Genomic DNA, 12,756 nt, shown 5'->3' with positions numbered 1-12,756 from the left:
GGTGTGTCTGCAGGTGGGATGAACAAACAAATCCCTTTCCACACATGGAGCAGGTGAACGGACTGTCCCTGGTGCGACTGCGCCACTGAACTTCCAATGCAGATGGGGAACTGAAACCCTTCCCACTGTCCCCATCTTTACCCGGTTTCTCCCCAGTGTGACGGTGCACGTGTCTCACCAGGTCAAGCGATCGGCTGAATCCGCGTCCATACACCGAACACGTGTGCGGTTTGTCATCGCTGCGATGGCTGCTTTCTCCTTCCATGTGCAAAGGCTGATGATATTCAGGTTCTGATTAATCCAGCCACTCTGTCAGATCTTGACGTGATGTTTGGTCTGAGCTTCCCGCCTGTAACTGCTCCACTTCTATAACCCTGTAAATTGAGATCAGAAAAGGATCAGAGGCAAACTGTTGTTTAATTTTCCCCTTTCCGACCCTAGGGGCAGTGAAGCTGATTTTCAGGCTCCAGCTGCTGCACAGGTTGGTTGAAGGGATCAGCAGTAATGGCGGCTGTAATACCCACAAGCCCCCACGCTCCAGAAAGCGCTCTGTTGATGCTGAGTCCCGCGCATGTGCTCATGGCCCCGGCGCTGTCCCTCCTGCTCCACAATCGCCTGTCCCGATCGGTCCGCAACGCGCATGCTCAGCACACAAAACCCCGCGGTTGGAACATCGGGCATGCATGCGGAGCCGCAACATCTGGTACGCGTGCGCGGCTCAGGTGGGGGCGAGTCGGTGTTTCGCCTCAGCCGCCAGGGAGGTGCGCATGCGCAGGACGACCCAACATTCTTCCTGTCAGCAATCACTCACTCGTTTCTTTAATAAAAACAGAAAATGCTGGAAATACTAAGCAGGTCAGGCAGCATCTGTGGAGACAGAAACAGAGTTAATGTTTCAGGTCGATAACCTGTCATCAGAACTGCTTGTTCTTTCGTGTCAGCCAATGGCTCAGTGGGTAGAACTCTCGCCTCTGAGTCAGAAAATTGTGGGTTCAAGTCCCAACTCCAGAGACGAGCACAGAAATCCAAGCTGGCACTCCAGTGCCGTGCTGAGGGAGTGCTGCACTGTCGGAGGTGCCCTTTTTTGGATGAGACATTAAACTGAGGCCCTGTCTGCTCTCTCAGGTGGATATAAAAGATCCCATGACACTATTTCGCGAAAGATAGGCTTGCATTTATATAGTGCCTTTCATGAGCACTAGACGTCTTGAAGTACTTTACAGCCAATGAAGTACTTTTGGAGTGCAGTCACTGTTGTAATGTGGGAAAGAGCAGGGGAGTTATCCCCGGTGTCCTAGCCAATGTTTATCCCTCAATTAACATAACAAAAAGATAGATTATCTGGTCATTATCACATTGCTGTTTCTGGGTGCTTGCTGTGCGCTGATTGACTGCTGCGTTTCCTACATTACAACAGCGACTACACTTCAAAAGTACTTCATTGGCTGCAAAGTGCTTTGGGACGTCCAGTGGTGGTGAAAGGCACTATATAAATGCAAGTCTTTCTTTCTTCACTGGTCTCACCAGCGACCTCTTCTGGCGGTTGGTTGATTGACAGGCAAGAGTCCACGCATGCGCACACGGGACGGCGGTTTGGGCCGAGTCCGACACAGCGACCCCTCCCGGTCACCAAAGGTAATAACCGCGCATGACCAGAGGAGACCAACCCCCTCCCCCACTCGGAGCTGCGCCTGCGCACTCGGATCCTGTTGGACGGAGTCGGCGCGGGGCATTCCGGGGAATATAGATACATAGATACATAGAAGATAGGAGCAGGAGTAGGCCATTCGGCCCTTCGAGCCTGCTCCGCCATTCAATGAGATCATGGCTGATCATCCAAATTCAGTACCCGGTCCCTGCCTTCTCCCCATATCCCTTGATCCCTTTAGCCTTAAGAAATATATCCAACTCTTTCTTGAATATACTTAATGAACTGGCCTCCACCGCCCTCTGTGGCAGAGAATTCCACAGGTTCACCACTCTCTGGGTGAAGAAATTCCTCCTCATTTCAGTCCTAAATGGCTTACCCCTTATCCTTAGACTATGACCCCTGGTTCTGGACTCCCCGGCCATCAGAAACATCCTTCCTGCATCTAGTCTGTCCAGGCCTGACAGAATTTTATAGGTTTCGATGAGATCCCCTCTCAATCTTCTAAACTCCAGTGAGTATAAGGCCAATCGACACAATCTCTCCTCATACGTCATTCCTGCCATCCCAGGTATCAGCCTGGTGAATCTTCGCTGCACTCCTTCCATGGCAAGAATGTAATTCCTCAGGTAAGGCGACCAAAACTGCACACAATACTCAAGGTGTGGTCTCACCAAGGCTCTGTACAACTGCAGCATGACATCCTTGTTCTTGTACTCGAACCCTTTTGCTACGAAGGCCAAAATACCATTTGCCTTCTTAACCGCCTGCTGCACCTGCATGCTTACCTGCAGCGGCTGGTGTACAAGAACACCCAGGTCTCTTTGCACTTCCCCTTCTCCCAATCTATTACCATTCAAATAATAATCTGCCTTCCTGTTATTGCCACCAAAGTGGATAACCTCACATTTATCCACATTATAGTGCATTTGCCATGTTTCTGCCCAATCACCCAACCTGTCCAAATCGTGCTGGAGTTTCACGACATCCTCCTCACAGCATACCCTCCCCCCCAGCTTTGTGTCGTCTGCAAATTTGGAGATATTACATCCAATTCCCTCGTCCAGATCATTAATATATATTGTGAACAGCTGGGGTCCTAGGACCGATCCTTGCGGTACCCCACTAGTCACTGCCTGCCACTCGGAAAATGACCCGTTTATTCCAACTCTTTGCTTTCTGTCCGCCAACCAGTTCTCTATCCAAGTCAATACATTGCCCTCAATCCCATGTGCCTTAATTTTGCATGCTAATCTCTTATGCGGGACCTTATCGAAAGCCTTCTGAAAGTCCAAATACACTACATCCACTGGTTCTCCCTTATCTATTTTACCAGTTACACCCTCAAAAAATTCCAGTAGATTAGTCAAGCATGATTTACCTTTTGTAAATCCATGTTGACTTTGTCCGATCCAGTCACTGCTTTCCAAGTGCTCTGCTATTACATCTTTTATAATGGACTCTAGCATTTTCCCCACTACCGATGTCAAGCTTACCGGTCTATAATTCCCCGTCTTTTCTCTACCACCTTTTTTGAATAGTGGGGTAACATTAGCTACCCGCCAATCCATGGGTACTGTTCCAGAGTCTATCGAGTTCTGGAAGATGACCAGCAATGCATCTACTATTTCTAGGGCCACTTCCTTAAGTACCCTGGGATGTAGATTATCAGGCCCCTTGGACTTATCGGCCTTCAGTCCCATCAATTTTCCTAACACCATTTCCCTACAAATACTGATTTCTTTCAGTTCCACCCTTTCATCAGACGCTATGTTCCCCGGCATCTCTGGGAGATTATTTGTGTCCTCCTTTGTGAAGACAGAACCAAAATATGTATTTAGTTGGTCTGCCATTTCTTTGTTCCCCATTATAAATTCCCCCGATTCTGACTGCAAGGGACTTACACTTGACTTCACCAATCTTTTTCTCTTCACATATCTATAAAAGCTTTTACAGTCAATTTTTATGTTCTCTGCAAGCTTACTCTCATATTCTATTTTCCCTTTCTTAATTAATCCCTTTGTCCTCTGTTGAATCCTAAACTGCTCCCAATCCTCAGGATTATTGCTTTTTCCGGCCAATTTATATGCCCTCTCCTTGGACCTTATGCTATCCCTAATTTCCCTTGTTAGCCACGGTTGGGTCACCTTTTTTGTTTCATTTTTATGCCAAACTGGGATGAACAAATTCTGTAGTTCATCCATTCGATCTTTGAATGTTTGCCATTGCCTATCCACCGTCAACCCTTTGAGTGCCATTCCCCAATCAATCCTACCCAACTCGCTCCTCAGACCATCATAGTTTATTTAAATTGAGGACCCTAGTCTCCGAGTCAACTACTTCATTCTCCATCTTAATGAAGAATTCGATCATATTATGATCGCTCTGACCCAAGGGGCCTCTTACAACAAGATTGCTAATTAATCCTTTCTCATTACATAATACCCAGTCTAAGATGGCCTGATCTCTGGTTGGTTCCTCGACATATTGGTCCAGGAAACCATCCCGTAAACACTCCAGGAATTCCTCCTCCACAGTATTGTTACTCATTTGCTTGGCCCAATCTATATGTAGATTAAAGTCACCCATGATGACTGCTGTGCCCTTATTGCACGCTTCTTTAATTTCTCTTTTAATGCCATCCCCAACCTCCGCCTTACTGTTGGGAGGTCTATAAACCACTCCCACTAACGCTTTTTTCCCCTTAGTATTTCTCAATTCTACCCATACAGATTCCACCTCATCAGAGCTAATATCCTTCATTACAATTGTGTTAAACCCTTCTTTAACCAGTAATGCTACCCCACCTCCCTTTCCTTTTTGCCTATCTTTCCTGAATATCGAATACCCCTGGATGTTGAGTTCCCAGTCCTGGCCTTCCTTGAGCCACGTTTCCGTAATCCCAACCAAATCGTATTTGTTTACTTCTATTTGCGCAGCCAATTCATCCACCTTATTACAAATGCTCCTCGCATTAAGACACAAAGCCTTCAGGCTTGTTTTTTTAACGCTCTTAGACCTATTAGAATTATTATTTACTGTGGCCATGTTTGATTTAAACCGTTGATTTCTCTGACTGCCACTTTTGTTTTTCTCCTTCCTATCTTTTGCTTTTATCCTTGTTTCCCTTTCCTCTGTCTCCCTGCTCAGGTTCCCAACCCCCTGCCATTTTAGTTTAAACCCTCCCCCACAGCACTAGCAAACACTCCCCCTAGGACATTGGTTCCAGCCCTGCCCAGGTGCAAACCATCCGGTTTGAACTGGTCCCACCTCCCCCAGAACCAGTTCCAATGTCCCAGGAACTTGAATCCCTCCCCCTGGCACCATTCCACTAGCCACGTATTCATCTGAAGTGTCCTTCTGTTTCTACTCTGACTAGCACGTGGCACTGGTAGCAATCCTGAGATTACTACCTTTGAGGTCCTGTTTTTTAATTTATCTCCTAACTCCCTATACTCCGCTTTTAGGACCTCATCCCGCTTTTTACCTATATCGTTGGTGCCTATATGCACCACGACAACTGGCTGTTCACCCTCCCCTTCCAAGATGTTCTGGAGTCGCTCGGAGACATCCTTAACCCTTGCACCAGGGCGGCAACACACCATCCTGGAGTCTCGTTTGCGGCCACAGAACCGCCTATCTATTCCCCTTACAATTGAATCCCCTATTACTATAGCTCTACCCCTCTTTTTCCTCCCATTCTGTGCAGCAGAGCCACCCCTGGTGCCAGGAAGTTGGCTGCTGCTGCCTTCCTCTGATAAGCCATCCCCCCCAACAGTGCTCAAAGTGGTGTATCTGTTGGAGAGGGGGATGGCCACAGGGGACCCCTGCACTACCTGCCTGCGCCTAGTACTCTGCCTGTTGGTCACCCGTTCCCTTTCTTCCTGTCCAACCTCTACCTGCGGTGCGTCCAACTGCGTAAATGTGCTATTCACGTTGTCCTGAGCATCGTGAATGCTCCAGTATGTGTCCAATCGCAGCTCCAGCGCCGCAATGCGGTCTGTCAGTAGCTGCAGCTGGATGCACTTCCTGCACATGTAGTTGTCAGGGACACAGGAAGTGTCCCTGAGTTCCCACATATCGCAGGAGGAGCAGATCACGGGGCCCGGCTGTCCTGCCATGACTTACCCTTTAATTAATTGAATTTAAATTAAATCAATCAATCCCACTAATTACACTACAGTTAACTGGTTTACCAACAGTCCCTGCTACACCAGAGAGACCTTAGAAACTATAAACTAGAGTTAAAGTTTAAAAAAAGAGAAATACTCACCAACCAATCACTTACCTGCTTCCTGGTGACGTCACACTTTGATTACTTTTTACCTCTCTCCCCTGCTGTTGAACTGGTATACTGCTCCTCACTCACTGCCACCGGTTTGAACTGCCGCCGATGCTGTGTTCCCACAAGGCCCGCTCTGGTCGGGCTGCTCCTGACTCACTGCCGCCGGTGTAACTGCCGCCGATGCTGTGTTCCCACAAGGCCCGCTCTAGTCGGGCTGCTCCTGACTCACTGCCGCCGGTGTACCTGCCGCCGATGCTGTGTTCCCACAAGGCCCGCTCTAGTCGGGCTGCTCCTGACTCACTGCTGCCGGTTTGAACTGCCGCCGATGCTGTGTTCCCACAAGGCCCGCTCTAGTCAGTGTCGGCCTTGGTGTCGGTTAGAGTCGCGATCGGTGACGCAAAGTGAGTTTTCTCCGCTCCGATAGGATGGATAATCGTGCGGGGTGTGGGGGAGGGGTGGATTGGGAGAGAATAAAGAGAAATTGAAAAACCTGAGAGTCCGCGAGGCCCCGGATCGAGCGCAGTCAGTTGGACTGAGCACGCGACTCGGGCCCACGGCCTGATTGATGGGAGCTTTTGACCAATAGGGAGCGAGCGGGGCGGGGCTGGAGGAGCGAGCCGGCAGCGTGTCCTCCAACCAATCGGGGAGCCTGAGGGGCGGAACTAGCGCCTGCTGATTGTCTGATCCGCAGGGCAGCGAGTTTCTCCAGTCCCTTGTTCAGGGCTCGGGGCCAGGGGAGGCTGTGGGCCTTTATTCCCCTTATTGGACACAAGGCTCTTTGTCTCACAACACACTGGCTCAGGTTTTAATAGGTTTTAATTCATCAATAAAAGCAGATAAACCCTGTGCTTCTGTAGAACAAACTTTTTAACATTTGGGAGTAAAAGTACAAGTTTTTTTACCACTGGGGAATTTATTATTAGTTTCACAAAACAACAACAACCACTTGTATTTATAAAGTGCCTTTAATGTAGTAAAACGTCCCAAGGCTCTTCACAAAATTTTACACCAAGCCACATAAGGAGATATTCAGGTAGATGACCAAAAGCTTGGTCAAAGAGGTAGGTTTTAAGGAGCATCTTAAAGAAGGAGAGAGAGGTAGAGAGATGGAGAGGTTTAGGGAAGGAATTCCAGAGGTTAGGGCACAGGCAACTGAAGGCACGGCCGCCAATGGTGGAGCGATTAAAATCGGGGATGCTCAAGAGGGCAGAATTAGAGGAGCGCAAGTATCTCGGAAGGTTGTAGGGGCTGGAAGAGATTACAGAGATAGGGAGGGGCGAGGCCACAGGGAGATTTGAAAACAAGGATGAGAATTTTAAGGATGAGACATTTGAGGAAAAGCAGGGAGTGGGGGAGGGTCAAGCCCCTATGGGACAGGGTCACTAATTCTGTTCTGCGACAGTTACTGGGACAGACTGTATCTCCCCCTCTCCTCCACACAGGGATTTGTGGTAGTTAAAGGGACAGTGATTCTTCTTGTTCTGTGAGATTGTAATTAAAGCGACACTACTCTGAGATGGCTGTGAACTTTTAGTGCCGCCAGCCTTTCTAAAACATCTTCCTTTCTTTGAAGATCTGTGTGAACTCGCTGGTGACTCAGCAGGTTGGATGAACTCTGAAACCTCTTTGCACAGTCAGCACATTTAAAGGGTCTCTCATCGGTTCTGGGGCAGGAGGGATCTGGTTAACAGTGATCACAATATCATTAGGTTTAAAGTAGTTAAGGAAAGGGACAAAACAAAATCAATGGTGAAAATACCCAGCTGGAAGAGAGCCAATTTCAGTGATGTGAGAAGGGATCGAGCACAGGTGGACTGGAAACAAAGATTGTCCAGGAAAACAGGGAATGACCAATGGCAGGCCTTCAAGGCTGAGATAGTTCAGGTACAAACCAAACATATTCCCATAAGGAGGAAAGATGGGCCATCCAAAGCGAGAGCTCCCGATGACAAAGGATATAGAGGTTAAAATAAAACAGAAAAAGGAGGTTTATGACAAATGTCAGGTACAGAATACAGTCAAAAACCAGGCAGAATACAGAGAGTGCGGGGGAAATTGAAACAGGATGTAAGAAGAGAAAAGAGACAATATGAGAAAAGATTAGTGGGTAACATAAAAGAGAACCCAAAAATCTTCTATAAACATATGAAAAGTAAAAGGATAGTTAAAGGAATGGTGGGGCTGATTAGGGACCAAATAGGAGTTCATCAAACGGAGGCAGAGGGCGTGGCTGAGGTACTGAATGAGTACTTAGCATCTGTCTCCACAAAAGAAGAGGATGAAGTTAATGTCGCAGTAGAGGAGGGGAGAGTAGAGAAATTGGATAAAAATGGATAGAAAGGAGGTGCTCAATAGGTTGTCATCACTCAACGTTAACAAGTCACCCGGTCCAGATGGGATGCATCCTAGATTGCTGAGGGAAGCTAGGGTGGAGATAACAGAAGCTCTGACCACAATCTTTCAATCTCCCTCAGATATATGGGAGTGGTGCCAGAAGACTGGAGGATTGCAAATGTTACACCCTGTTTAAAAAAGGGGAGAGGGATAAACCTGGTAACTACAGGCCAATCTGTCTAATGTCAGTGGTGGGTGAACGACTAGAGGCCATTGTCAAGGACAAAATTAATTCTCACTTGGAGAAGCATGGGTTAATAAGGGGCAACCAGTATGGATTTGTTAAAGGTAAATCGTGTCTGACTAACCTGATTGAGTTCTTTGATGAAGTAACAGAGGGTTGATGAAGGTAGTGCAGTAAATGTATATATGGACTTTTAAAAGGCATTTGATAAAGTACCACACAAGAGACTTACTCGGAAAATAGAAGCACAGGGAATTAAAGGGCTGATGGTAATTTGGGTATATAATTGGCTAAGGGAGAGGAGACAGTGAGCAGTGCTGAGGGATGTTTTTCTGACTGGAGGGAAGTATGCAGTGGGTTCCAGCAGGGGTAGGGATTAGGACCATTGCTTTTCATGTTATATATAATTGACCTGGACTTGGGTATAGGAGTAGAATTTTGAAGTTTACGGATGATACAAAACTTGGCAACATAGTAAATAGTGAGCATAGCAGTAGCAGACTTCAGAAGGACAGAGACAGACTGTGAAATGAGCAGACACAAGGCAGATGAAATTAAATGAGGATAAGTGTGAAGTGATGCACTTTGGGAGAAACAACAGGGAGAGGCCGTATAATCTAAATGGGATTATTTTGAGGGGGTGCAAGAGCAGAGGGACCTGGGGGTCCATATTCACAAATCTTTGAAAGTGCCACGGCAAGTTGGTGAGGCAGTTCAGAAAGCGTATGGGATACTTGGCTTTGCTAATAGGGCCATTGAATACAAAAACAAGGAAGTTATGCTAAACCTTTACAAATCACTAGTTAGGAACATAGGACAGGAGGAGGCCATTCAGTCCCTCGAGCCTGTTCCGCCATTCAGTGAGATCATGGCTGATCTGCGACCTAACTCCATACACCCGCCTTTGGCCCATATCCCTTAATACCTTTGGGTAACAAATACCTATCAATCTCAGATTTAAAACTAACAATTGATCTCGCATCAATTGCCATTTGCGGAAACGAGTTCCAAACTTCTACCACCCTTTGTGTGTAGAAGTGTTTCCTAATTTCACTCCTGAAAGGTCTGGCTCTAATTTTTAGACTATGCCCCCAGTCCTAGAATCCCCAACCAGCGGAAATAGTTTCTCTCTATCTACCCTATCTGTTCCCCTTATTATCCTGAAAACTTCAATCAAATCACCCCTTAGCCTTCTAAATTCCAGGGAATACAACCCTAATTTGTGTAATCTCTCCTCGTAACTTAACCTACGCTGCACTCCCTCCAAGGCCAATATATCCTTCCTAAGGTTTGGTGCCCAGAACTGCTCACAGTACTCCAGGTGTGGTCTAACCAGGGTTTTGTGCAGCTGCAGGGTTTTGGCCTCAGCTGGAGTCTTGTGTACAGTTCTGGGCACCACACTTTAGGAAGGATGTCAAGGCCTTGGAGAGGGTACAGAGGAGGTTGACCAGGATGGTACCAGGGATGAGGGACTTCAGTTATGTGGAGAGATTGGAGAAGCTGGGATTGTTCCCCTTAGAGCAGAGAAGGTTAAGAGGAGACCTAATAGAGGTGTTCAAAATGATGAGGGGTTTTGATCGAGCAAGTAGGGAGAAACTGTTCACTCTGGCAAGTGGGTCGGTAACCAAAGGTCACAGATTTAAAATAGTTGTTAAAAGAACTAGAGGGGAATGAGGAGAATTGTTTTCACACAGAGGGTTGTTCAGATCTGGAACACACCATCTGAAATGATGCTGGAATTAGTGCGAGCAAGCACTGAGTGTGAGTCATCAAAGAGTGCTGTGAGTTTGGGTAAGTGTGAGAGTTCTTTAATTGTTATTTCTCTTTAAATCATTCTTGATAAAGATTACTTAAGCAGTTTAAGTAAAGGGGAAAAGTTAAATAATTGGGATTCTGTTGGTTTAAGAAGAGTAAAACAAGGTTACACTGCAGTAGGAGTAAATTGGCACAGCAGGCAGTGGAAACCAGTTTTCTAACCAATCAGCAGGGGTGACTCATTTGGATGTAAACAAACAAACAGTATAAAAAGACCAGTCCTAGTGTGAGCAAGCAGAGTGCGAGTCATCAAAGAGTGCTCTGAGTTTGGGTAAGTGTGAGTTAGAGTAAGTGAGGTGTTAGGTGCTCTTTTCAAACTTTAACTCTGTGGGTTGTAGTTAATAAAGCCTTTCTGGTGCAGAGTGACTGTTGTTAAACCATTTAACTGGTGTAACTAAAGGGATTGATTTAATTTAAATCCAATTAATTAAAGGGGATACTAGCATCTAAAATCGGGCAGAGGGTGTCCATAACTAACAATAAAAAATTTAATTAATTACATAGAATGGAGCAGGTGATGTGTCACTGTTGCGAGATGTGGGAGCCGGTGAACCCCATTGAGGCTCACGGTGATTACGTGTGTGACAAGTGTCTGCTGCTACAGGAACTCCAGCTCCGTGTTGATGAGCTGGAGTCTGAGCTTCAGACACTGCGACACATCAGGAAGGGGGAGAAGTGCCTGGACTCTGTGTATCAGGAGGTGGTCACACCTATGAAGTTAATTAATTCAGATGTAGCCCATGGTCAGGGACAGGACGGTGTGACTACGAGTGAGGCAGGTACGGGGATCCAGGAGGTAGAGCTGGAGGAGCAGCAGCCCTTGCTTTTGTCCAACAGGTTTGAGGTTCTTACTCCCTGTGGGGACAGGAGCAGGGACTGCAAAGAGGACGAGCAACCTGGCCACAGCACTGTGGAATGGGGGGCCATTCAAGAGGGGGGAGTAAATAGAAATGTTGTAGTGGTAGGGGATAGTATTATTAGGGGGATAGATAGAGTTCTCTGCAGCCGAGAGCGAGAGTCCCGAAGGCTGTGTTGCCTACCCGGTGCCAGGGTTAAGGACATCTCCTCTGGGCTGGAAAGAAACTTGCAGTGGGAGGGGGTGGATCCAGTTGTCGTGGTCCATGTTGGTACAAACGAAGTAGATAGGACTTGGAAGCCGGTTCTGTTAAAGGAGTATGAGCAGCTAGGGGTCAAATTAAAAAACAGAATCTCAAGGGTAATAATCCCTACCTGAGCCACGAGCGAATTTGGCTAGGACAAATAAAATTAGAGAGTTAAATGCGTGGCTCAAAGACTGGTGTGGGAGAAATGGGTTTTGCTTCCTGGGACACTGGCGCCAGTACTGGGGCAGGAGGGAGCTGTTCCATTGGGACGGGCTTCACTTGGCCAGTGCTGGGACTAGAGTCCTGGCGGATCATATAACTAGGGCTGTAGAGAGGGCTTTAAACTAACTAGTGGGGGGGAGGTTCCTAGAGAGCAAATAATAAAAATGACAACAGAGAAGGTCATAGACTTAGGTAGCAGTGGGGAAATTAAAAACCAGAGCATGTCAGGAAGGGGCAGAAGGTATGGAGTAAAAGGTAAAGTAATAAAAAGGGCAAATGCAGGAACTAAGTGTCACAAAACATATTTGAAAGTTCTCTATCTGAATGCACGTAGCATTCGTAACAAAATAGATGAGTTAATGGCACAAATAACTACATATGGGTATGATCTTGTGGCCATTACAGAAACATGGCTGCAGGGTGACAATGCCTGGGAATTAAACATACCAGGTTATTTAACGATCAGGAAGAACAGGCAGGAAGGAAGGGGAGGTGGGGTGGCTATGTTAATAAAGGAAGGAATCACTGTAATACAGAGAAATGATATTGGGTCAAAAGATCAGGATAATGAAACAGTTTGGGTGGAGGTAAGGAATAATAAGGGGAAAAAAACACGAGTGGGCGTAGTCTATAGGCCTCCGAACAGTTGCAACTCTGTTGGACGGAGTATCAATCAGGAAATAGTTGAGGCTTGTAATAAGGGAACATCTATAATTATGGGGGATTTTAACTATCATATTAATTGGACAAATCAAATTGGGCTTGAGGATGAGTTCATTGAGTGTATTAGGGATGGCTTTCTTGAGCAGTATGTAACTGAACCGACCAGGGGGCAAGCAACCTTAGATCTGGTCCTGTGTAACGAGACAGGATTAATTAAAAATGTCCTAGTAAAGGATCCCCTTGGAATGAGTGACCATAACATGGTTGAATTCCATATTCAATTAGAGGGTGAGAAGGTTGGATCTCAAACAAGCGTGCTAAGCTTCAATAAAGGAGACTATGAAGGTATGAGAGCGGAATTAAAGGGCAAGACGATACATGATCAGTGGTGTACATTTAAGGAGTTATTTTACAACTTCCAAAAAATATATATTCCACTGAG

The 12,756-nt window shown here is 46.5% G+C and overlaps 1 pseudogene; it reads right to left on the bottom strand.

Annotated features, from left to right (window-relative positions):
• LOC147118548 (uncharacterized) overlaps positions 1-12,756 on the bottom strand; it is a 129,172-nt pseudogene that overhangs the window by 44,427 nt on the left and 71,989 nt on the right.

The sequence above is a fragment of the Somniosus microcephalus genome, chromosome 4, assembly GCF_052327205.1.
Source record: "Somniosus microcephalus isolate GS21.2 chromosome 4, FLI_Smic_1.0, whole genome shotgun sequence".
NCBI classification, from domain to species: Eukaryota; Metazoa; Chordata; class Chondrichthyes; order Squaliformes; family Somniosidae; genus Somniosus; species Somniosus microcephalus.
Note: the sequence above shows the minus strand (reverse complement) of the source record. Positions and strands in the feature narration are given on the sequence as shown.